We start from the raw sequence: 27,649 nt of genomic DNA, 5'->3' as shown, positions 1-27,649 counted from the left end.
CAAGTAGCAGACGTCTACTATCCACTCTGATCAATCGCTTTCTAATTTCAATAGGGCACTGAATTTGTTTTTTTATAAGATAGCCCCTCTTAAACAGTATGAAATAGACTACACAGACCTCACACACCTTGGTATTCAATAGGACGAAAGACAGAGAAAGCCTCGTGCAAAAGACTATAAAGTAGGTGGTGCCAGACTAATCACCCTACTGAGAAAATTACTTATAAGCTGGCCATAACCACGTATCATCGTAATATCAAGAACGCTCGCAAACTATATATAGGGAAGCAAATCGCTGAGGTGAGAAACTCCTTAAAAACCCTTTTTAAAATACTCAAAATCTTTATAAACCTGGAGGCATGCTATCCAAAATTAAATCTGTCGCAATCACTTTGCGATGCCTTTGCAAATCACTTTGAAGAGAAAAGCAAAGTAATCTACCAAAACTTCTCCAGCGCTCTTTATGAGCCTGCTGAGAAGCAAGTAGTCTGTACTCCTCTTCATGAGATTATTACCAGCCTAGGTAAATTCGTAGAATTTTGCTAGAGAAAATTCAGAAACTGTTGATACCAGCGAAATCTGGTTCACCCATAGATGTCTACTCTCCTAGAACTATGGCAGACCTCTCATATGAACTGGCCCCTTCAATCTGCTCTCTATTTAATTTATCTATCAATATGGGAAAAATCGAATTAGATTGGAAGACAGCCCAGATCAGACCCATTAAAAAAAAGGCTGGCATAGACGGATCTTACTAACTACCGGCCTATCTCGCTCCTCCCTCTACTGGGGAAGTTGTTGGAAAAGCACATTTATGAGCAACTCACAAGCTATTTGAAGTCACATAGCTTATTAGACTCTTCTCAGTTGGACTTCAGACCACTACACAGCACAGAGACAGCTCTGCTAGCGGTAACCGACCGCATCAAATGCGCTCTTGGTGCAAATATACCTTCAAAGCTGGTGCTGGTTGATTTATCAGAAGCATTTGATATGGTGTCCCATCCTAGGCTTCCTGGTAGGCTACAAGAGTTTGGAATCCATGGATTGGCTCTACAATGGCTGGAAACCTTCCTTTCAAATAGGGCCCAAATGGGCCCTTATAAGTCATAAATCATGACTTTGGATAGCGGAGTGCCACAGGGCTCCTGTTTGGCCCCACGCTTTCCAACATTTATGTGGCCCCATCTGCTAAATTGTTAGATCTTTTGGTATTGAGATCATGTCATATGAGGATGATACCCAGATACTTTTTTCCTTTGAAAAAAATCTGACTAAATCTAAAGAATCTTTTTCTGCTGTGTTTGAAAGCAATTGCTACCTGGATGTCCGAAAATAGACTCCAGATAAACACCGCAAAAACTGAGATTGTGTTATTTGTGAGGACCAACCTACTTTGGTCCCCGGATTGGTGGCCTTCAGTAATGGGCATGGCCCGTTCACCCAAACTAGCGGTAAAAAATCTGGGAACCCGGTTGGACCAATCCCTCACTATGAAAGAACACATCTCTGACACTATAGGCTCATTATTTCATATGTTGCGCCTGCTGAGAAGCGTCTTTTCTTTATTACCACTCTCCACTAGGAAATCTTTACTCCAGGCACTGGTTATCAGCCGGCTAGACTATGGCAATGCACTTTTGGCCTCCGCAAATGAGAACTAGCTATCTAAGCTTCCGGTGGTTCGGAACACCTCCGTCTTATCTGTAACCTCGCCCCTGAAACACCATCTGCCCCTCTTCTACAGACCCTATATTGGCTACCTGTAAGAAGCTGAATTATTTTTAAGATCTGCTTACTAACTCACAAGGCTTTACATGGTAAATGGCCTAGTTATCTATCATCAAAGGTCACTTGCTATACCTTTTCCAGACTCCTAAAATCATGCAACAAGGCTTTGCTTAAAGTCCCCAGGTACAGAAAGGCCGGGTCAGGATGAACATTATTTTACTTCCTTGTCCCCCACTATTGGAATAACCTGCCATTGCAGTTACGTATTTGTGAAAACCTCTTCCATTTCAGGAAATTACTCAAGACTTACCTATTTTAAAGATAGCCCTCTTTATCTGTTGTCCTGGTCTCGCGCCTTCGGGGTTGATTCGAGTGCTCAATAAATCAAAATAACAAATACAAAACAAAAAAGAAAATTCTCCTTACCTTGACAATATTGTGCAAGTTGTAAATTTTGCAACCAAGATGGTGGTAGGCAGATATTTAAAAGTCAATATTGTGGTAGCACACCTCTGCAAATGCATCACATCTAAATCGTATGAAGTGCAACGTGTGCTACCTTTCTGCCAAGTTTGGTGTTCATCTGTCCAACAGTTTTTGCACTTTTCAATCAATCAATCAGTGTACTTGTAAAGCGCGCTACTTACCCATGAGGGTCTCAAGGCGCTGAGGGGAGGGGGTGCCACTACTGCTCGAAGAGCCAGGTCTTGAGGAGTTTACTGAAGGCAAGTAGGTTTTGGGTCTGCCGTAGGTGGGTAGGGAGGGTGTTCCAGGTCTTGGGGCAAGGTAGGAGAAGGATCTGCCACTGGAGGTTGTTCGTTGGATGCGGGGAACAGCGGTGAGGGCGAGGCAGGTGGAGCGAAGCTGGCGGGTGGAGGTGTAGAACCTGTGTCTGCTATTCAGGTAGGCTGGTCCGGTGTTGTGGAGTGCTTTGTGTGCATGGGTGAGGAGCTTGAAGGTGATCCTATTGTCGACGGGGAGCCAGTGTAGGTCTATCAGGTGGGGGGTGATGTAGCTGCAGCGGGGGACGTTGACGATCAGTCAGGCGGAGGCGTTTTGGATGCGTTGTAGTCGCCGTAGGTGTTTGGCTGGGATTCCTGCGTAGAGTGCGTTGCCGTAGTCCAATCTCCTGCTGACGAGGGCCTGTGTCACCGTTCTTCTTGTTTCGGTCAGGATCCACTTGTAGATCCTGTGGAGCATGCGCATGGTGTTATAGCAGGAGGAGGAAATGGCGTTGACCTGTTTCGACATGGAGAGGGAGGAGTTCAAGATGAATCCTGGGTTGCGTGCATGGTGGGTGGGTGTCGGTGCTGTTCCCAGTGTGGTCGGCCACCAGGAGTCGTCCCAGGTCCGAGGATGAGTACCTCCGTCTTGTCCGAGTTCAACTTCAGACTGCTGTTCCTCATCCAGTCGACGACGGTCTTTATCCCCTCGTGGAGGTTGGTTTTGGCGGTGTGCGGGTCCTTGTTGAGGGAGCGGATGAGCTGGATGTCGTCAGCGTATGAGATGATATTGAGGTCATGTTGGCGGGCCACTTGTGCGAGGGGGGCCTTGTAGACGTTGAACAGCTTCGGGCTGAGGGATGAGCCCTGGGGGACGCCACAGAATATGTCGCTAGACTCGGAACGGAAGGGCAGGACGCGGACGCTTTGGGTTCTGCCGGAGAGGTAGGAGGTGGTCCAGTCAAGGACCTTCTCTTGGATTCCAGCTTCTAGGAGGTGTGTCTTTAGAGTGCAATGGCAGACCGTGTTGAAGGCAGCTGACAGGTCCAGGAGGATGAGGGCTGATATTTCGCTGTTGTCTAGTTGGCGCCTGATGTCGTGTCTGGCGGCGATGAGGGCTGTCTCGGTGCTGTGGTCTCGTCTGAACCCAGACTGGGACGGGTCCAAGATGTTGTTGTCTTCCACAAGGCAGTCCAATTGCATGTTGATGATTTTCTTGATGACCTTCACCAGGAACGGCAGCAGGGAGATGGGGACCTTGAGGACCTTGGGCTCTGCCTTGGGCTTCTTGAGGAGGGCGTTGATTTCAGCATGTTTCCAGCTTTCCGGAAATGTTGCTGTTTCGAAGGAGAAGTTGATGACCTTCCGTAGTTGGGGTGCAATGGCAGCATCTGCTTTGTTGAATACGTGGTGTGGGCACGGGTTTGACAGAGATCCTGACTGGATGGAGTTCATGACCTTGCGTGTCTCGTCGTCATTGACGTTGGACCAGGAGGTCAGGTGCTTGGCGCTGGTGGTGTTCACAGGGGAGGTGGGGTCTGGCGTAGTAGGGGCGGTCATAGTGTTGAAGCTGTCATGAATGTCAGCTATCTTGCGTTGTTAGAAGATGGCCAGTGAGTTGCACAGTTCTTGTGAGGACGGTATGTTGTTGGCGTTGGCGCTGGGGTTGGAGAGTTTCTTTACGATGCTGAAAAGCTCTTTGCTGTTGTGTGCTTTGTTATCCAGGTGGTCTCTGAAGGAGGATCTCTTGGCTAATCTGATGAGGTGGTGATGTCTGTGGGTGGCGTCCTTGTGGGCTGCGTGGTTGTCCGGAGTGCGTTCGTGGATCCATATCTTCTCCAGTTTCCGGCATGCACGTTTGGAGGTCTGCAACTCGTCGCTGAACCAGGTAGCTCTCTTGCTGGCATGGTTGTTGGAGGGTTTTCTTGAGTGGGGCGTGGGTGTTGGCGCAGTCGTCGATCCACTGTCTGTGGTTGCGGGCTGCGGTGTCTGGGTTGGTGGGGTCGATGGGTGGGTTTTGGGCATGGGTGGTGATCAGCTGGTCTTCGGTGACTTTGCTCCAGCAGCGGCGAGGTTGCTGTTGGATGCGGTGGTGCGTGATTGGCTTATTGAAGGTGAAAAGGATACAGAGGTGGTCGGTCCAGTGGAGTTCGGTGGTGCCTGTGGAGAAGACGGGGTCCAGCGTGTGGACAACAGCGTGGGTGGGTGCGGTGACGAGTTGTCTGAGGCCGAGGTTGACGAGGTTGTCGATCAGGATGGTGGAGTTGGCATCGTTGTTGTTCTCAAGGTGGAAATTCAGGTCCCCGAGGAGGATATAGTCCGTGGAGGCGAGTGCGTGGGTGCTGGCGAGGTCGGCGATGGAGTCGCTGAATTGAGCTTGTGGTCCGGGGGGTCTGTAGATGAGTGTTTCTCTGAGGGTGGTGTTGGGATCGGTGTAGATGCGGAAGTGCAGATGTTCAGCGGTGTTGAGGGTGTCGTCTGCGTCGGTGGCAACCTTGAGGGTGGACTTGTGGACGATTGCTATTCCTCCTCCGATTCCATTGGCGCGGTCCCTGCGGGTGATCTTGTAGCGGTCTGGAATGGCTATGGCGATATCGGGCGCCGAGGAGTCGTTCCACCAGGTCTCAGTCAGGAAGGCCACGTATGGGGCGGAGGTGTCGAGCAGATCCCAGAGCTCGACGGCATGTTTGCGTGCGGAGCGGGTGTTGAGGAGTATGCAGCGGAGATGGTTGGGTCCAGTCTTTAAGGTTTGGTGGCACTGTTACAGGTGAATCTGCAGGTGTGCCAAGAGAAAGGTCCGTGAGTCAGTTTCGGGGCGACTTGGAAGTAGGTGTGGTTTCGGCCGGCATTGAGTGTGTAGAGGGTGCTGGCATCGTAGCTTAGTCTGTAGTTGTGGCGTTCGCGGGGTCCAGAGGTTCTGGTGCTGGGCGCTGTCCAGGCGCAGACGGGCGCAGACAGGCTTGCCTTTGGCCACTGCGCAGCCTATTTAAGAGGGGGAGAGGGAGGGAGGAGCAGCAGGGAGGAGGGAGCAGGGTGGCCAATTAGGAGCAGTGGGGTGGGGCCGCAGGGACGCAGCAGTGGAAAGGAGCGGGAAACGGCGGCAGGGAGTAGGTACGAGGCAGGTGGCGGCAGTGTGGTGGCGTTGGTAGCGACCTGCCTGCGAGCAGGGTCAGAGGTCGCTCTCCTTTTAATTCCCAGAAGTACCCTTGAATTGTAAACTGTCACTTTTGGGACCACCCTTTCCTCTCAATCTGGTGCCTGTCAAATGGGTCAAGAAGAACTTTATAGCGCATGCAAATTATATTGCTTCTACAGCGTTGCACTGTCAGATTACATGATATCTCAAACAGCTTTCTTTATATTCCTAAAATCCTGCATGAAAACCGACCTTCACATAAAACATCTGTTTTCACCCCTCCTTTTTTCCCTTCAATTACATTTTCCTACTTTTCATCCTGCTTATTCCTTCTTTTTCTATACACGGCCTACTCTGTCACATGTATTTGCCTTAATTTCTATTATTAAATTTCTATAAATTTCCCACGATTCATTCCAATGATCATAAATAATACCTTTGTAAGTAATGCTCCTCTAGTTCATTTATCAATGCCCCAACCATCGGCATGAACTCACATATTCCCTCCTAATGATCACTTCCAAATCTTATTAACTGACTGTACCCCAAAGATGCTTAAGTAAATGCTTAGGGTAGTTACTTGACAGCAGAACATTAATTCTAATAACCTACAATAACCAATAAACACTAGACGAACCACTAATGTTGGTTTGTCCCAGTGTAAAGCTCTTCCACCTCTCGTCAGGAGTAGTAAACACTATAAAAATAAAGTTACAATTTCAGCACTGTTGTATCTTAATACATCCTCCCCAGAGTTCCAGGCCCCTGCTACTCAGCTTGTGTGTGAGGTCATCTAGCATGTAGATATGGTTGGTGGGATTGGAGTGTTAGTTTGAGTTGTGGGCTGAACACCCCCACTGTCCTCTCACACGTGCAAAACTTTATAAAACTGACCACCACTGGTGCAATTCTGAAAACGGAGGCAAGCCTATAAGTCAAACAAAAGCTACTTTCCAGATGGACGTATAGATTGAACCCTACCTACAGATGGCCAGAACAGGTGAGTGTTTGAAGCTAACACGCTTTTAAATCACAAAGGGCCATATTTACATGGGCCTTATCGCTACTTTTTTGGCTTTTAAAGCCAAAAAAGCAGAGATAAAACTATCGGCCTATTAATAAAAGGGTGCTAACATGCATTATCGCATGTTAGCACCATTTTACCCAACGCCTCTCTTTGCATCTCTAATGTAAATATCGCTGATGTGCACATCGCGATATTTACAAGGCTGCCGACGCATTTTGGCAGCCCTGTCACTTTCAATAGGTGTCCATGCATTGCTCATCTGTGTGTCCTAGGTAATAAAAGAGACAAAATCACCACCCGAGTATCTTCTGTTCGCAGCACTGGGGCAATTTTGTGCACACATTTTGAACATCATGGCGAAATCTGGCGAGGCGTAGCGCAATAGAAATGTGGAGTCAGTTGTTTAAAAAAAAATTCCTTTGACGTAGGCAGTCCATCTCCCACCCACTCACTGGTGGTGACATTATACACTTGTGATCCGACAGGTTGCTCCTAGGGCTATTGACAGACAGCTCAGCGGAAGCACAGCATAGCTGCATAACTCTGAACGCCATAAATCATCTTCACACAATTTGTTTTTGCAAAGTATTTCCATACTTTCATGAAAGTACCCGGATGACTTTCTTTTCATATCTATAAATAAATCATATTAGTCCTTTCGAGCTGTGGGCCCTCATGCAGTGTGATCTGATAGCGACACCCGCTTACTGAACAGCTCTGATCAGGGCTGACACTGAACTCTGCACTATTCACTATTGGACAACATGTTATGCACTTTGTCATGTAACAGTGGGAATTAGGGAGGGCACAAGGATATCATAGCTACTCCATTTATTTATTTATTTTACTTATTCCTGGTAGCTGACTAGTGACATATTGCCACTTCTTAGAGCTAGATCTATTAGACACAGATGGGCTTCTCGTGTGGGGGCAGCAGAGGGAGAGTGTGTAAAGTCCTGGGGCCTTATTTTCTGAACCCTTGCGTCACTTTTGCGCCACCGGTGCATCACTTTTTGTGATGCACCAGTGGCGTAAAAAATGCACCATGTTGCGTCATATTTACAAAGTGACGCATCTTGGTAGATGCGTCACTTTATAAACCCCTGCACCACATTATACCTGTGCCAGGTATAATGTATGCAGGGTGGGCGTTCTGATGCAAGTAAGCCTCGTAGAAGTGACGCAGTGAATTCTATGAGATTTCACTGTGCCACTACTAGGACGCAAATTCAGCAATATCGTACGCCTGCCTCACAGCAGGCATAAGACTGACGCAGGCACATTGAAATGGGACTAGCCCATATTAAATGTCCCATTTCTGTAGTTGCGTCAATTTTGTAATACACTCCAGCAGTACGTCATTTTTGCGCCTACAGATACGTCAGAAATACTAACATATCGGTAAATCCTTGCGACATTATGCGTCATACTGTCAATATGACGCATCATTAGTGTCGCAAGGAGAGCGCAATGAAAAGTGACGCATCGCTGTTTTCACACAGCGATGCTTCACTTTTCATAAATGAGGCCCTATGTATGCAGGGTGGGCGTTCCGACGCAAGTAAGCCTCGTAGTAGTGACACAGTGAAATCTATGAGAATTCACTGCGTCACTCCTAGGACGCTAATGCATCAATATCTAACGCATGCCTCATGGCAGGCGTAATACTGACGCAGACATATTTCACATGGGACTTGCCCATATGTAATGACCCATTGCTAGAGTTGCGTCACTTTTGTGACACACTCCAGCAATGCGTCATCTCAGTGCCTACTGATATACTAAGATGAAATGAATGGCTCTGCATGTTAATTTATTTTTATTTTATTTCAATTTATATAGCGCATTATCCCCCCGGGGTCTCTAAGCGCTTGTACAAAAAGAAACCAGCTCTACCGAAATCAAGTAGCAGACTTATAACACACCCCATGCTTCCCGAAAGAGTATATGTAGTAATCCAAGAAACAGGTTAAATTCCAAGAAGCTTTATTCAGCAGCACAGCATCATGTAGACAGCTTCAAGTCCAAGTACAACTGACATTCAGATGCAGAATGCATCACTAAGAAAGTTCTGAGAACCAGAACACCATGGAAAAAGGCTCATGCCATTAACCCCTTCACTGCTGGCCCGTTTCCGCCCCTGTGCTGTAAACAAATGAACAGGGGCGGGCCATGACGAACCCCAGCCGTCATCAGCACACGAGCACTCTAGTGCATGACGGCTGGGGTTCGTCATCAGCATGCAAGGGGTTAAAGGGGAAGAGATATAAAGACAGGTATACAATGCAGGATGTAACAGTATAGTTTTTAGCATGCGGCGGAATAGCAGCAGATTTGACTCCTTGTGGAGATTGGTTAGTAATTTATTCCATGCTGCAGGAAGCAGAGTGGAGAACGCCTGCACGCCCAAGGTGGACAGGCGGAAACGTGGATTAACTAAGAGAGTGGCTTCAGAGGACCGCAGCACCCTACCAGGGATATAGCCAGATAATCTGGTTTTAAGGTACCTGGGCGCGTTACCATAGAGTGCCTTATGTGTGATGCACAATCCTTTAAACAGTGCCCTCGGTCTAACAGGGAGCCAATGTAACTGACGCTGGAGAGGTGAAGTATGTGTTTTCCTAGGCTTCTTAAAAATCAGTCTCACTGCATTGTTCATTACTGTCTGAAGCCTCGCAAGTTGTCGCTGAGGCAACCCTATATACAGCGCATTGTGGTAGTCCAAACGTCCCAAAATCATAGCTGACACAGCACTTCTTAGAGTAGAAAACGACAGCAGATGAGAGATCTTGCGAAGCTGTCTCAGAAGACCAACACATGTGCCTACCACCACAGACACCTGTTTCTTCGTAGACAGATTGCTGTCAATATAGATTCCCAGGCTTCTCACCACGGTTGCTGGTTCCGGCGTCCTGCCCAACTCCCTGGGCCAAAACCCATAGTTCCAAGGGCTGCCCGGGATGGTTATAGGCAGCACCTCGGTTTTATCCGGATTAATCTTCAGGGAGTTGGCGGACATCCAATTTACCGTAAACCTTAAGATGTTATGCAGCCTGGTTTGTGCTCCTGTAGAATCCTCTATTTGAATGACGATATGCGTGTCGTCAGCATAGTTAAAAATCTGACATTCCATCTGATTAAGGGCTGAAATAAAAGGCTGCAGGTAGATGTTAAAAAGGAGCGGTGAGAGAGCCGAGCCTTGCGGCACTCCACAGGTGATGGCCGCTGATGTTGATACTAGGTCGGACAACTGAACCTTCTGTGATCTATCTTGCAAGAACGAGGTAGCCAACCTATTGCAGGCCCCCCGATGCCCAAGTCTCTCACACGCGACAACAATTGACGATGACAGCACCAGGGCCCCAGAGATCGTCTTATCAGCTCTGCACCTCAGTTCGTCTAGGATGGACACCATCACCAGCTCCGTGATGTGAAGAGCCCGGAATCCAGCCTGATTTTGCTCTAGCAAATCATTGGTCTCCAGATGCTTTGAGAGATATGTCAGCACATGCTGTTCCAAAACCTTTGCTAAAAAGGGTAATTGGGAGATGGGTCTGAAATTCTTTAAAACTTTAGTATCGGCCCCTGGCTTCTTAAGCAGTGGAATCAACCGGGCCTCCTTAAGCATAGCCGGAACTTGTCCAGTTTCCAAAGATTTATTTAGAAGATTGAGAACATCCTCTTCCATCCCTGGCATGGCTAGCTTAAAAACCCTCGGGGGGCAGGGATCCACATGGGAGCCTGATTTTACCCTCCCTACTGTCGAAATTTTAGTTTACGAACTGAACATCATCTGCGCCAGCTTGTCACTCACTTATAACCTGCACGGCAGTCATTTTGGGGTACCATGGTCTCCCTGTTCACGATCGATCGCCAGCGCGCTCCCCTGACCCTGCGAGCGTCCTCCGCGCACCCTGACTGCCCCCTCCCTCACATGCACAAGTCCGCATGACCCTGTCCTTGGGAGTCGCACCCGTGCCTGACCAACACCTCCTCTCCTTTCATGAATACCCCTCTGTTGATAAGCTGCACGCTTGTTTGTCCACCCAGACCATTCCCCTCATGAATACTTCTCCTTTGATGACCCTTTCCTCTGAATCCGACCGGCCGCACGAAGTCCCAGGCCTTCACCTAGTCGGAAGACGCAGTTTTATTGCCCTCTATTGTATGAAGTCACTCCTCTTCAAAGGACCCACTATTGATCAGGGCCTCCCCACCCCCTGGGATATGATCAGGCGCACACATCCTAAGAATCGGCAGAACACTCAGCTGCGTGATAACCCCCTCCTCTTATCAGCAGGTTGAGGACCTCTATTGTAGAGGCATGTGGGGGTGGGATTGACACGAGGATTACGGGGATGTCTTTTTCCTTGCTTCACAGTGTCTTGATTGTAATGAAGAAAGGTCATATGCCATAAACCAGTGTATAAGAGGCCAGGCCTCAGAGAGGCTGTGAGAGCACCTCGAGACGATACCTTGTTGTCTGATCTGATGTGTTCTGCTCCGTCGGAATAAAACTTCTGTTTCCTGCCTTCTGGTCTCCGGCGCCTGCCTCATTGCTTGGTAATTTGAATGGTACAAAGGCGGTTAGCGCCGGGCAAATCTTGAAAAAGGTCTTCGTCCTACCCTTTTTCCACAATTGGCGTCCCAAAGCGTGGGGCCCATCAGCGACACGTGGGAGAGGTCCCGACGACAGAGTGAACGACTGCAACGATCGGGAGAGCTCGTGTCCAATAGACCCTCGTCTGACAGCCGATCATCCGACCTTCACTAGTTCCAAACAGACCTCTCTCGAGTGATCTACGGTCCTGACTGGGAACCATCAGGAGTGCCACGAACATCGCGAAGAATAGAGGACGATCGGGCGCTGGATTCGGAAGACAGGAAACCGTCCATGCGGTCCGGGTAAGGTCGTGTAAACACGACAAATTGAGAAATGATTGTTTGATTTGGATAATACTAGTATTACGCTTTGTTGATTCCTCTGGAGATTCACCGTCTGCAAACGGAGAAACAACAGGCTCTCTCTTTGCAAACAGTGAAGGATAGGTAACGCAGACTTTTGTCCCCATTGTAATCCGTCGTGCCTATCTTCCTCCCCCACTGTTTTCCCGAACTGTCGTTTGTGGATTGTTGTCTGGAGATTCTCTGTCTACAAACAGGGAAGAACAAGGTCTCTCTTTGCAGGTAGAGAAAGAGTGGGCAACGCAAACCTTTAACACGTCGTACCCACTTATTCTCCCCACTGATTGTTTGATTGACCGAACATTGATTGTTCGATATTGGTTCTTTTGAGGTATTCACCGCCTGCAAACAACGGAGAATAGAAATATTCTGTCTAGTCTTTGCCCGCCGTGATAAGATAGGTAGTGCAGACCTTTGTCCCCGTTGTAACCCGTCATGCCTATCTTCTCCCCACTGATTGGTAGCCTGTTCAGCCCGGACCGCTTATTAAAGATGAACCATCCAGCTCCACTGGAAGGCACCCCTAATAAGGACATGTTCACCAAGCATGGACTAGTCGCTATTGCCTATACTAGGTTATGGCATAAATACACAAAAACGGACCTCAAAAGTCAGTGGCCACTGATAGGTTCCTTTGATGATCATAAAATAAAAACATTAGAAATAGCGCTCCAGAAAAATAAGACCACGCCCACTATGCTCGATAGTATCGGCATGTGGCGCAAAGAAACGGAACAACGAAGAAAAAGAGAAGAAGCAAAGATAGGGAAAGAATTACGAAAGGCAGCCCACCTAGCCGCTAAGCAACTAGAAGAAGAAATAAAAGAAAGAAAGGAAGCTACACAAACACAAGAATCAGGATCGACAGGTCAATGTCCCGTTAGGACCCCCTCTGCGCTCTACCCTGAGTTGCCCTCCAAACAACGGGCGAACGATGAGTTACTGCTAGGTCCCCCAATCAACCACATGCCCCCTCCATATGCCCCCTGCCAACAACACCCGCAGGCCATAAGTGCAAACGAGAACGACCTTAGCGCTAGTGCACCAGCCCTCACGGCCTCCGCACCAGCCACATTAGCAGCACCACCAAATGACCCCGAGGCTAGCAAGCACCCACCAGGCAGACCAAATAGGTTGAGCAAAGATGAGCGGGATGGGATTGACAAAATAGCAAAGACATTAGTAGAACGAAGGGAGAGCGAAGAATACACAATGAACATGTATAATTCGCATGCCGACAGCCACAGACGGCATTTCATTTTGCGATTCAGCTACCACACCCTGAACGCATATGAGGATAGGTATCAGAGTAAGGGCCCCGCTAAACTGACAACGCTGTATAGGAAGATTGATGTTGGAGATGGGACTGAACATGAGGCAGCGGAGCTCTTCATGCAGATGCTTGAGGTCTTCCGCCACCTCACGGAACAAAAACCAGAAGCCAAGGTTACAGTCCCTGAAACAACCTCAGTAGAAATAGCCAACACTATGATGCCCATCAGAGATGCGGCCCCTTACTGGATTCCGCCACGTGGTCAGGGAACAAGCGATGATATTAATCACGCAGATGCAAAAGGAAGGGTTGTGTACAATTGGGTTTACCAACCATGGGACCGCCAAGATGTCCTAACCTTTAAACAAACTCTGCCCGATTTAAGAAAGAACCCGACAGCATTCTATACCGAATTGGGCACAGCCTTGGGTTCGACGATAATGACTTTAGCAGACATTGACTTGTTTTTCGGGTTATGCCTGCCAGCTGACGTGTGAAAGCAAATCCGGAAGGCTGACCACACAGATCTGTTTGGACATACCTGGAACCAACTCAGTGAACTAGATAGACAGCGAGAGCCTGGAAGGAAACCAGTAAAGGACATATTAGAACTCCCAGACAAATTAGTTCAGAAGTTAAAAACACTGATCCCAGAGAAAAAGGTAGATTGGTCGATAGTCACGGCCTGTCGTCAGAAACCCCAGGAAGATGTATCAGAATACTTCTCCCGATTCGAGACAGTGTTCTCCGACTACAGTGGCCAAGACATGACCACCGCAACCGGACAACACCTGTTTGTACAAAACTATGTGAAGGGCCTATCGCAAGAGGTCTCCCAAAAACTGCAGACGAGTGAGAGTAGTTGGGGGGCCTCCAAACCCGCAGCTATCCTTCAGATGGCTCAGTATTACGAGCACCAGAAGAATGAGAATGATAGGGCGTCCGAGAAAAAGAAGAAAGATTTGAAAGAAAGGGTGATGATAGCCCAGATACAAGGTATAGCGGTCGGACGGGAACCCCACAGGGGGAACTACCAATCGACCATCCCTAGAAATCCACCTTCTAAAGATCACACCCCAACACCCCACACTGGACGTAGAGACATTAGCGATGACCAATGTGCCTTCTGCAAAGGATTCGGCCATTGGAAATCCCAGTGTCCGGTTCTGCTAGAGATGAACAGAAATAGGGACCCCAAGGATGTAGCGGGTGGACCGAGTAATAGAGGACAAGGACGAGGGCACACAAACGACACCAACAATGACAGATCAGGAAGATCGAACACATTTGACCGTCCCTGACAGAACCAGTATCAACTATCCGACGGTGAGAATGCCCCCGATTTTGCATAGGACTGCCAGGGGCAAGGGAGGGATCCAGTCGAGCTCTGTGTTGACCAGCAAGGTCCTTATGTCACTGCTAAGGTCTTGGGTACAGAGTCTCCATTTTTGGTAGACACTGGGGCGACACGTAGTGTGTTATCGAAATGACTGATTCCAAGGGCACCCTTGTCTGGCTCACACATTACATCGATAGGTTTCGATGGGACGCCCTCCACTAACCCCCTGTCCGTACCTGTCACCTTTGACCTAGAAAGCAACACCACTGAAACAACATTTCTGCTCTCCTCCAACTCCCCTGACGCCATTATGGGCATTGACTTGCTGAAGCATTTTCGAGCTACCATTAGGTGTTCCCCGGATGGAGTCCGAGTCATCCTGTACGACAACCCAGACATACCCAAATACTGCCCTGCACGACACATGTGCTCCATAACTGACGCTGACCTATCCTTGCTTGATACCCTGCCTCCGTACCTATGGGCCAAAAATGACTCTGATGTGGGACGAATGATGATTGACCCTATTCATATAACTGTGAGACAGGACGCTATGCTCCCGAAACTCCCGCAGTATCGGATATCACCCGAGGGTGAGAAGGCACTGGTAGCGATCATTCAGTCTCTGGTAGATGCAGGAGTGGTCGAAGAAGTGGTTAGCAATGTCTGCAACAGCCCTATCCTACCCATTGTCAAAAAGCAAGGCGAGGGAGATGAGAAAGCGTACCGCTTCATCATCGACCTGCGAGAGATCAACAAAGTGGTTGTACCCCAATACCCCGTAGTCTCAGATATCACCACCATTCTGACCCTCATCCCGTCCACTGCCACCACCTTCACTGTTATCGACCTCAAGAATGCGTTTTTCTCTATCCCCATCCATCCAGACAGCCGTTATCTTTTCGGCTTCACCCTGAAATCCCGCTCGTACCGATTTTGTAGAGCTCCCCAGGGGTACACTGAAAGTCCCAGTATTTACAGCCAGACCCTCAAAAGACAGCTGGACGCCGTCCAGCTACCGGATGGAGTGGTGTTGATCCAATATGTCGATGATATCCTTTTGGCGGCCGACACCACCCCACTTGCAAACACAGCCACTGTTCAACTCCTACACTTTCTTGCAGAAAATGGCCATAAAGTTTCCAAAAAGAAATTGCAGTTCTGCCAGCCACAAGTGACATACCTAGACCATCTCGTGTCCAAAGACGGGAGGAAACTCACACCCGACCGAATCCAAACCATCCTAGACACCCCGCCCCAAAAACACAAAAGCAAGTCCGCTCTTTGGTTGGCCTTACCTCTTTCTGCAGACAATGGTTACCCAATTTCAGCCTCATTGTAAAACCCCTACTTGCCCTGTTGGCCAAAGATGCCCCCTTCCCGCTCCCTTGGACCCCTGAGTGTCAAGCATCCTTTAAGGAATTACGAGATGCCCTCTGTTCAGCGCCCGTCCTGGGAACCCCGGATTACTCCAAACCCTTCTCCCTCTTCACCCACGAAAGGGAGGGGTGTGCATTGTCTGTCCTGACTCAGTCTATAGGTCCAAGGCAGCGCCCTTGTGCCTACTTCTCCGCCACTCTTGATCCTGTAGCCAGAGCTTTGCCTGCCTGCCTTCGAGCAGTAGCTGCTGTCTCTATCCGTCAGAGCGAGGGAATCGTACTTTCAAACTCCCTCACCGTGTTAGTACCCCATGCTGTTGACACCCTTCTGAACCAAACCAAGACTCAACATTTGACTAGCGCACGACTGACTGGGTACGAATTGACGCTACTTGCACCCCACATCACACTAAAGAGATGCACGACTTTGAATCCTGCCACATTGTTGCCCCTGCCTGAAAATGACCCCGACGTTCCTCCCATACACGACTGTGTGACCCTCACGGACAAACAAACTAGGAGTAGAGTTGACCTCCGAGACACTGCTTTCACAGACCCCGATGGAGAGCTATGGGTAGACGGCTCATGCATCAAACTCCCAGATGGCACCACTTCAGCTGCCTATGCAGTAACGACAGCCCGAACAGTAGTTGAGACAGCCCGCATCACACAACGATCTGCTCAGGCAGCAGAGCTGATAGCCCTCACACGAGCATGCATCATAGCCACGGGAACCACCGCGAACGTATACACAGACAGCCAGTATGCCTTTGGGGTGGTTCACCATTTTGGGCTCCTGTGGAGGGAAAGGGGATTCCTGACGTCCCACGGCACCCCCATCCTTCGCGGAGATCTAGTTTCTGCCCTGATTGAAGCGGTTCTCCTCCCCAAACGACTAGCAGTGTTCAAATGCCAGGCACACAAGAAGGTGACAGACTTAGTCGGACAAGGGAATGCACTGGCCGACATCACTGGACGAACCACAGCTGAGAATAGGACGGTGACACGCATGTATGTGACCAGGTCACAAGCAGAGTAATGGACTGACGCAAGGGAAATGATTAGAGACATCCAGTCGGCCAGCACCCCTCACGAACTGACTAAGTGGGCAGGGGTGGGTTTGAAGGATGATGAGGGCTGCTGGCGAACAAAAGATGCAAACAAATGGTTGCTGCCTGACTCATACCTGATCCCCATACTGACGATGGCTCATTCCCCCGCACACATAGGATCTGCACCCATGATCGAACTCATTTCCAAAGTCTGGCACAACGACAAAATCCCCGACTCAGCCAGACGCCTAGTCCAGCAGTGCCTTATCTGTCTGCAACACAACCCCGGGAAAGGAACTGTGGTACCCCGGGGAGGGTTTGGGACCCCCAATCACCCCTTTGAGGTCCTCCAGATGGATTACATCCAGCTGGAGAGATGTCAGGGCTTGAAGTATGTACTGGTCATTGTATGTGCCTTCAGCAAATGGGTAGAGGCCTTTCCAACCCGTGACAACACTGCCATGACTACTGCCAAAGTACTACTGAAAGGATTCTTTCCTCGCTATGGCCTTTGTCGAATTTTATGGAGCGACAATGGCCCCCACTTCATAGCTGAGGTTATCCAACTAATCCTAAAGGGGTTGGGGGTGAAGCAGAGATTTCACGCGGTCTTCCACCCCCAATCCGCCGGCCTGGTGGAGCGCCATAATGCCACACTGAAGTTAAAATTGTCAAAAATAGTGGCCACCACCGGACTTAAATGGCCAGATGCCCTCCCACTGGCCTTGCTATCGATGCGTTCCACTCCCACCAAACACCATTTGACCCCCTACGAGGTTGTATTCGGGCGACCGATGAACCTCTGGACTGCTCCCAAACCGACCTCCATTCATGACGTCCCGGACGTCCTACTATCTGATTATTTGTGCAAGTTAACTAAAACGTTGTCTGTCATTCATCAACAGGTGCAGCAGGCCATCCCCGATGCTTCCAGGGGCCCAGGCCACGACATTCAACCGGGAGATTTCGTTCTAATACGAAACTTCCAACGGACCAAGAGTCTGGAACCCCGGTGGACGGGCCCCTGGCAAGTGCTGATCACCACACGGACGGCGCTTCGAGTGGAGGGGAAGAGGCACTGGCTGCACGCACACCACTGCCGGAAGGTCTCCGCGACCCTGGCCACGACAGAAAACGTCAACACCCAAGAAGAGCTCCTGAACAAAGAACGACCGACATTGAACTGTTATCTCGATACTGAGGCACTTGAACTTGCAAAATTCTCTGATCCCACTGTGCCATCCAGAGAAGGGTATTTCCTGCGTCGAAAGGAGGGAGCTTCGGCTAAGTAGGCCACGGACTAAGTTGAATCTCAGAACGGTGACCTAAACACAACCAAGGGTTACCGGGAGAGAAGCTAAACGAAGTCTGTGGTTCTGCCCGCTACCGAGCACCTTGAAGATGATGGAAGCGCCAGATAAGAAGATGATGGAAGCGCCAGATAAGAAGATGATGGAAACAACAGGAAATACCCACTATAGGAAACCAAAGACTGACAATTTGCACAAATTGAAGACAATCGCCCTCTTTATTGTCTTCCTCTTTTGCCTCCTCCTCATGACCTCCTTCTGGATCCTGGAGGAAAGCACACCGGCTCATCAGGCATTGCTGCCCACTGCACAACCAACCCCCATGAAAGAGCACCACCTGATCTCCCTGTCGCCTCAGCTCCGAGAGAGACGCAGGGAGTTCTGGAACAATTCCTTCGTGCAACTGTTGCACCAACACAACCTTGCTGCAAATGCCACGAACTGTTGGATCTGCGGGTTGCTCCCGCACGCCACTGGACACTCCATCCCTTTCATCCCTTCTCCTTTTTCAGTTCACGGCTCCTGCCTCGCCTGGTTGATCCTCATGCAAGAGAGCCACAAGGATAACGCCACTTCCAGCCAGACAGTGTCGCACTTCTACTCTGGGTTTTGGCTGAACAAAACCGGAAAGACCTCTGCTCCCCTGTGTCCTGCGCTCACGGGCACCACCTTCCTTAAGAACATCCCAGCCAAAGAACGTGTTGAAGTGCAAGTGCTCCACAATCCGGCTAGACCCACCTTCTCTCATCTGGAAAAACAAACTGCCGCCACCCTAACTGTGGCTCTGACTGTTGTCAACGTCACAGGTCTTGTGTGCCTCGAAGGCCAGGGAACACGGCTGGTGGGTCACAGTTCCTGCCGCATCACCAGAACATTGGACTCAGTTGATCCCCCTTCCTTTGTTGCTTCTCCAAATATGTACTTTGTTTGTGGCACCAAAGCTTACACCTGGCTCCCGAAAGGCTGGAAGGGCACCTGCTACATCGCCTTCGTTCTCCCTCCCACATATGTCGCCCCTGCTAACCACCACCGGCAGAGGCGCGCAAATGACATTGAACAAGCCGACTCCACTGGAGCACAGTTCCTGGATGCAGCAAAGGGACTTGTTCCTCTGTGGGGCCCAATGGCAAACAGCCGCGCTATCCGACACCTGACCCAGGCAGTAAAGACAACGATCAACATCACGGCTGGCATCCTCGCTAACAACACGGCGGAGCTTCAGGCGGTCCGCCTTGTGGCCCTTCAAAACCGCCTTCTTCTAGATGTTGTTCTAGCCGATCGAGGAGGAGCATGCCGCATCATCGGATCTAGCTGTTGCACCTACGTGCCAGACAACTCGCCCTCAGTCTACAAAGCAATTGAACACCTCCACAGACTTTCCTCGGAGGTTCACCAAGAACAAGAAGGATGGTCGCTTGGGAGCTGGTTCTGGGGCACTTTGAAGGACTGGGGTTGGAGGTTGTTTTCCTTTTTATTGATACCGATTGTGATACTATGCGTGTGTTGCTTAAGTATTCAATGCCTGCCACCCTTGTGCGCACTTGTTTCTAACTGTGTGTGCCCAAAGACTTTGGACTTCAGAAATGAGCGCATGAGTCCCCTCTATGAGGTAGAAATACGTGGCCTTATGGGGATAAATCCGAACTGACAAGTTGGCGAGACATGTTAAAAGGGAGGACTGTGGAAATTTTAGTTTACGAACTGAACATCATCTGCGCCAGCTTGTCACTCACGTATAACCTGCACGGCAGTCATTTTGGGGTACCATGGTCTCCCTGTTCACGATCGATCGCCAGGGCGCTCCCCTGACCCTGCGAGCGTCCTCCGCGCACCCTGGCTGCCCCCTCCCTCACATGCACAAGTCCGCATGACCCTGTCCTTGGGAGTCGCACCCGCGCCTGACCAACACCTCCTCTCCTTTCATGAATACCCCTCTGTTGATAAGCTCCGCGCTTGTTTGTCCACCCAGACCATTCCCCTCATGAATACTTCTCCTTTGATGACCCTTTCCTCTGAATCCGACCGGCCGCACGAGGTCCCAGGCCTTCACCTAGTCGGAAGACGCAGTTTTATTGCCCTCTATTGTATGAAGTCACTCCTCTTCAAAGGACCCACTATTGATCAGGGCCTCCCCACCCCCTGGGATATGATCAGGCGCACACATCCTAAGAATCGGCAGAACACTCAGCTGCGTGATAACCCCCTCCTCTTATCAGCAGGTTGAGGACCTCTATTGTGGAGGCATGTGGGGGTGGGATTGACACGAGGATTACGGGGATGTCTTTTTCCTTGCTTCACAATGTCTTGATTGTAATGAAGAAAGGTCACATGCCATAAACCAGTGTATAAGAGGCCAGGCCTCAGAGAGGCTGTGAGAGCACCTCGAGACGATACCTTGTTGTCTGATCTGATGTGTTCTGCTCCGTCGGAATAAAACTTCTGTTTCCTGCGTTCTGTTTATTTATGACCAAGAGGCGTAACTTGTAGCGGGCATTCCAAAACGGTGGAGCAAGAGATTTCTAACAGGAGGTCTTCAATTTTGTTAATGAAAAAATCCTGGAATCTTTGTCAGTCCTCCTGCGTGAAGTCAGGCCTCTGCTCCTTATTTTTCTCAGTTACGAGAGCACCCTGAAGACTTCTTTCTGCGGGTTTCGGGCTGTTGCAATCCTAGTCTCAAAAAACTCAGATTTTCTTGCTAGTATAGCCTTTTTATACGTGGCCAGCTCTTGCTGATATAGACTCTCTGCCTTCGTATTATAGTCCCTCCTCCTGGCTCTCTCAGCCTTCCGGAGGGCCTGTTTCCTCAACCTCAGTGAGTCATTAAACCAGGGCGCTCCTGCTCCTTTGTCCACCATTTTCTCCTTTCTAACCGGTGCCACTACTTCAATGGTAGATTATAGTTTGTCCACTACCTTCTTACAAGTGACCTCTATATTGTCGTCACATGTGGTTATTGCGGTGGAGTTTAGTAAGTTTCCCACCAACTCTTCACCGTTTATGGAGTTCCATCGCCTCACCATTTTCCATGCTGGCCTAGGTTGCCCTCCATATTTTGGTGCCATCTTCTGTCCCATTATCAGGTAATTGTCATACCATGCACATGGACTGCTAACTACCAGCCTGGTGGTAGGGTCAGTCGACCACACCAGGTCCAGCATATTGCCCTTATCATGGGTCGGACCTACAACGTGTTGTATCAGTCCAAGCGCTATCAATGCTTCCTCTAGATTGCTTGCCTGCCCCTCTTTGGGAGATATCTCCCAGTGGAAGTTAAAATCTCCCATGAATACACTTTTTGCATTTGAAGAGCCCTTATCATATTTTTACACTTTTACTGCAAGATGGTGAAAATGAAGGTGTTCTTAAAGTTAAAGTGGTGCAGGACAACCTAGTTACTTCCTTTTTTTAAATTCATTTAACCTTTAAATACATGTTTAGCTTTATATTTATCATTTTTTTTATTCAAATCATTTTTATTGAAAGGAAAACAAAATCAAAAGAAAGGTACGAGAGAAACAGAAAGAGCATCATACAGTGACTATAAGACAATGCATTAAATCATATCTTGTGTGATTTACATACAGAATTATATTATTCAAAATCATATCATATCAAAATACAAATTATATCCCAATACAAAAAGTTGCGTAGTACAGGAGTCCATAAAGATATGCAGCAGGGCAGCCAGGTGCAATGTTGTAAATTCATACTTAGCTTTATATGGCTTCTTGGTTTCTTTAGTCCTTTCTTTGTGTTTCTATATTCTTACCTAGCTGTGTTCTATCTGGTGTGTTGGGATTAGATGTGTTGTAAATTCATACTTAGCTTTATATGGCTTCTTGGTTTCTTTAGTCCTTTCTTTGTGTTTCTATCTTCTTACCTAGCTGTGTTCTATCTGGTGTGTTGGGATTCTAGCCCTGGCAGTTGGTCTGGTCAGCTGTGAGGCTTTGTGCTCTGCTGTCTTAACTTATTCTTTGTAACTTAACAAATCCAACCTAACTACTAGAAGACGTGTCCTGCTGCCTACTTAATTTATGTACAACATGCAACTGCCGTATCAACATATATCACATACAAATATACATTTGTCTATACATCTGACCTGTCCAGGGGTCTGCATCCACAATATCTAATCTATGATGTTCCACAACTCCAGCGCTTTGATAGTATGTACATGGAGTGGGAGATGTCTAATGGGCTATACCTTCTGAGCAGGTGTTTGCTTTACCTATAGTGTCTCACGGAGGGTCAAATGAGAAAGAGGAAGCGTCGAGAGCTTTCCATAATTTCTTGTGTGAGGCGCGCCATGGGGAGGAATGTAGGGCAGGGTTGTCCGCTCCTCTCAAGAATGACAGCCAATCTTGCCATATCTTGAATGACACCTCGGGAAGCATTCTTCCACTTACATAACACTACTTTACATGATAGGGTAATAAGTAAATCAAGGAGTTGGCGGTCGTTATCATTGGCCAGCCTCGGGTCAAGCACACCTAGGAGGACATAAACAAATTCCCTCGTTGGCTTGATTTTAAAGATATGTTCGATGCAGTCAACATTTTTATCCCAGTACTTCCCCAAAGATGGGCATTTGAAGAGCATATGTGCTAGGTCTCCTACCTCTGAATTGCAGTTCCAGCAGTTAGGGCTGTCTCGTAAGTGTAGTTTAAAAGGTTTGTCCGGAGTCCAGTATGTACTATTGATCAACATATATTTGGTTTGCGACAATATCGGGGAGACTTTGCTTAAGAAGTCAGTGGTATGAATTGTGTCCCACTCAAAGGACAGACTTGTTGAGTTTGGTTCCGCTTCCCATCTTGATTCATTTCGTTTATGAGTTTTCTGGGGAAGAGAAAGTAGCAGCATATATACTTTCGATATTCTTCGCATGCTCAAAAAAACATTTCGCTGGATCCCCACCGAAACTAGAAAAACGGTCACCCACGCACTGGTTACAAGCCAACTGGATTACAGAAACACCCTATACGCCGGTACCACCGCAAAACTTCAGAAAAAACTCCAAAGCATCCAGAAGGCTTCAGCCAGACTCATACTAGACATCCCGCGTAATGACCACATTTCTGGTCACCTGAAAAACCTCCACTGGCTCCCCGTCAATAAGAGGATAACATTCCGCCTCCTAACCCACGCACACAAAGCACTTTACGAACTTGGACCCGAATGCCTCAACACACGACTTTCCTTCTACACCCCCTCCCGCCAGCTACGCTCCTCCAACCATGCCCTTGCTGCTGTACCTCGCATCAACAAAACCACCATGGGAGGAAGATCCTTCTCCTACCTGGCGGCTAAAACCTGGAACTCACTTCCCACTCACCTTCGCCTCACTCAGAACCACCTAGCATTCAGAAAGCAACTTAAAACCTGGATATTCGACAAGTAATTCCCCACCCTTCTCCAAGCGCCTTGAGACCCTCTGGGTATGTAGCACGCTATATAAATTAATTGAATTGAATTTAATTGAATTGATACAAAGTGACCGGCTGCCATGATTCGAATTATATGGGTTTTAAGCCATGGATCAGAGGGTTTCAAAGAACGAGTCGATAGGAGTGCCTTTAGTTTAAGGAAGTCATAGAAGTCTATTGGTGCAAGGAGGTGTTTGGCCTGAAGTGTGGAGAATGGTAGTGGGTTTACTCCATCATAGAGGTCGCTCACCAGATTAATGCCTTTTCCAGACCAGTCTTCCCATTGAAGGGGTTCCCTGGCAATTTTAAGAGTAGGGTTACACCATGGTGCCATACAGGTGCTTATTTTTAGTCTTTAAACCGGTTTCGTGGGATTGATCGAGTGTCAGAAGGGTACGCCTTGTGTTCAGTAGTATGTATTTTGAATGGAGAAGGTGTGAGAGGTCCATGGTGAGCAGGGCCGGGAGGGGAACCTTACCATTAAGAGTTCTTTCGATATCTAGCCACAGCGGGGTGTATTCCTGATCTGTAACTAACCATTGGGCACCCAGTTTACATAGGAATGCAGTTTGGTAGTGTCTAAAGTTGGGCAGACCCAGGCCACCTTTTTCTGTAGCTAATTGCAGCTTCTTCATTGATACCCTGGGCTTCTTCCCCTGCCATAAGAATGTACCAAAAAACTTCTCAACCTTTTGTAAGAAGTCGTCCGAAAAGGTCATCGACAGCATACTTGCCAAGTAGTTCACCAGTGGAGTTACCATCATTTTCAGGGTTTCTGCCCTGCCCCACCAAGATAGATATTTAGGAGACCAGCCATCAAGCAAATTAGATATTTTCTTTAGGAGTGTGTTTTCATTGATGCGTAACGTAGAGATCAAATCCTTATCAAAGTCCAACCCTAAGTATTTGAAGCAGCCTGGCTGCCAAGTCAGGCTAGAGTCCCCCAGTACTTCTCTGTTCCCTTGGTTGTTCAACAGTTTAACTTCCGTTTAATCCCTGTTCAATTTATACCCGGAAACCTTCGAGAATGCTTCAATAGTGGACATTAGGGCTGGTATGGCCTCTTCTGCCTTCTCCGAGACAACCAAGACGTCGTCTGCATAGGCCGTTAATTTTATTGAACAGTCTTTAAAGGGGATTCCAGCTATGCCATTATTGCTCCTTATGCGGTAAAGAAAAGGTTCAATGGCTAATAGGAATAATGAGGGAGAAAGGGGGCAACCATGTCTAGTTCCTTGGTGTAGATTAAATGATGAGGAGAACGACCCTCCCGCTCTGACTCTAGCTGATGGACAAAAATACCATCTTCGTGAATGACGAACCCAGGTTGAACTTATGCAGCACAGCCTCCAGGTACGTCCAGTCCACTTTATCGAACGCCTTTTCAGAGTCGAGCGTGATTGCTGCAGTGGGGGTGGTAAGGAATTTCGCTTTCTCAAGGACGTGTGCTAAGGTCCTGGTGTTGTCACTGGACAGCCTGTAGTTCAAAAATCCAGCCTCCGAAGGGTGCACAAGTTTTGGAAGGACTCTTTGGGGGCGGTTGGCCAAAATCGAGGCTATGAGCTTGCAATCTAAATTAATAAGTGTTATGGGTCTGTAGTTCTTGGGCAGCGTTGGGTCTTTCCCATCTTTGGGCAGGACTGCGATGATAGCTTCCGATAATGTGCCTTTTGTTTCCCAAGTTGCGCTGGTTTCATGAAACAAAAGGAGAAGCGGTTAGGACAGCAAGAAGGAGAAGCACTTATAGAATTTGGCAGTCAGCCCGTCGGGTCCGTGGGCCTTCCCACACTTTAGTGATTTGATGGCTTTTTCAACCTCTTGGGTCGTAATTGGGGCATTAAGATCTGTTTGGTCTTCGTGGGAGAGGGACGGTAGTGCACATTCCCCTAAGTAGTCTTTCATCTTGTACCCCTCTACTTCCATGTTTTTGGCATAGAGATTCTCGTAAAAGTCCTTAAATACCTCCGCTATTTTGGTCGGGTCTGAATGGGCCACCCCAGATTGATCTATGATGGAGTTTATCGTATTTTTTTGTACTTTGAATTTGAGGTAAGCGGCCAAACTTTTCCCTACTAGTAACAAAAGAGGGGGAGGCTCTAATCAGTAAGGCTGAGCCCAATCAAGTTAAACATCAAACGAAATGCAAATACTGATATATTCTTTTGAACCAAACTGTCTGGAATACAAAGACCACTTTACAATGCAACCAATGCTATTTAATAGCTGTTTATTTAGAAGCTTATTCTATAAAAATTCATTTAAATTCAGAAAAAGATCACCAAAAAATGTTTATATGGATAGTGGAAGTGGACACAAAACATAAACGAAAAGATCTGCAAAACTTCATTCATTCATACTCGGTCGTTTCACAATCATACCAAACACATACACTCGAAAATATCAAAGACTAGTTCGGGTGGAAAGAAAAAGGGATCTTTCAACTCAAAATATCTACATCAAAGATGGTTTTAAAATACACCGTATACAGTTCTGATCAACAGTATATAACATTCATAGTAAACAATAAGCAGCAAAATTAGGTGTATTGTTGCCACAATGGGAATTGCGAGAAAATTAATTGGCAAAAACAATGGTAACTTGGCAGACCCGATGGTCTACACATTTCGAATCTCTTCAAATTAAGAGATTCTCCTCAGGACCACAAGCCTGTGAAAAAATAAAAATAAAGTCTCTCTTAGCTATTCATTCAACAGAAAAACTAAGGGCACTACTACACCAGAAAAAAACACAGCTTACCAGTGTACAGCAAATACAGAATCATCAATTTAGAGCCACCATCTATATTTCTCCTATAGTCACATGGGAAAGAAATAAGGAAACCATGAATGTACCCATTGTACGACAAGACTCAAAATGAAATTAAAAAACAAGGGAGGTGAGCAAGGAAGGCTTACCTAATGGAAGTCCAACCAATATGATGTGTAATCACAGAAGTTTATGCTTGCGCTGGTATTTCCGAACCAACACCACTTGAATTTACACAGGTGGGATGGATGCCTAAAAATCAAAATTCGGGTAAGCATGATGCACTACTGCGGATTCAAAATGATTGTAATAGCCTGCAGTGAAGGCTTACCTCAACACGCCGAGAGGCGCTGAACACTAAGGTTTGTTATTGAAGAAGCGACCAGTGCACTTGTCGGTCTAAATCGCCGAATACTCAATCAAAGAGCAAGGCAGTCCTAAGGAAAAAGGACACGCTGTATCATTAAATAGTGGGAGCAACCACCCACACGATAAAACAACAAAGTGCAAGTTATTCGCAAAGGATCTTACCGGGAAAGGTAACTCAGACCGGGACGGGAATGGCGAAGCGAAGAGCTCACTCCAACTCCAGGCACAGAGGTTAGACGCGTTGGAGTGGCAGGAGTGCCGGGAAATGTAGTTTTAGGGCGCGCATGCGCGTGAACGTTCACAGTTCCGGAAACAGCGGAACATATGGTCGACAAAAGGTTGCCAAACATTAGCCTGCATCGTGCCTAACAAGGAAACTTATTGGTTGGACTTCCATTAGGTATGCCTTCCTTGCTCACCTTCCTTGTTTTTTTATTTCGTTTTGAGTCTTGTCAAACAATGGGTACACTCATGGTTTCCTTGTTTCTTTCCCATGTGACTATAGGAGAATTATAGATGGTGGCTCTAAATTGATGATTCTGTATTTGCTGTACACTGGTAAGCTGTGTTTTATTCTGGTGTAGTAGTGCCCTTAGTTTTTCTGTTGAATGAATAGCTAAGAGAGACTTTGCTTTTATTTTTCCACACGCTTGTGGTCCTGAGGAGAATCTCTTAATTTGAAGAGATTCGAAACGCGTAGACCATCGGGTCTGCCAAGTTGCCATTGTTTTTGCCAATTAATTTTCTCGCAATTCCCATTGTGGCAACAATACACCTAATTTTTCTGCTTATTGTTTACTATGAATGTTATATACTGTTGATCAGAACTGTATACGGTGTATTTTAAAACAATCTTTGATGTAGATATTTTGAGTTGACAGATCACTTTTTCTTTCCACCGAACTAGTCTTTGATATTTTCGAGTGTATGTGTTTGGTATGATTGTGAAACGACTGAGTATGAATGAATGACGTTTTGCAGATCTGTTCGTTTATGTTTTGTGTCCACTTCCACTATCAATATAAAAAAATGTTGGTGATCTTTTTCTGAATTTAAATGAATTTTTATAGAATAAGCTACTAAATAAACAGCTATTAAATAGCACTTGGTTGCATTGTACAGTGGTCTTTGTATTCCAGACAGTTTGGTTCAAA

Source organism: Lissotriton vulgaris, chromosome 2_2 (genome assembly GCF_964263255.1).
Source record: "Lissotriton vulgaris chromosome 2_2, aLisVul1.2, whole genome shotgun sequence".
NCBI lineage: Eukaryota > Metazoa > Chordata > Amphibia > Caudata > Salamandridae > Lissotriton > Lissotriton vulgaris.
Note: the sequence above shows the minus strand (reverse complement) of the source record.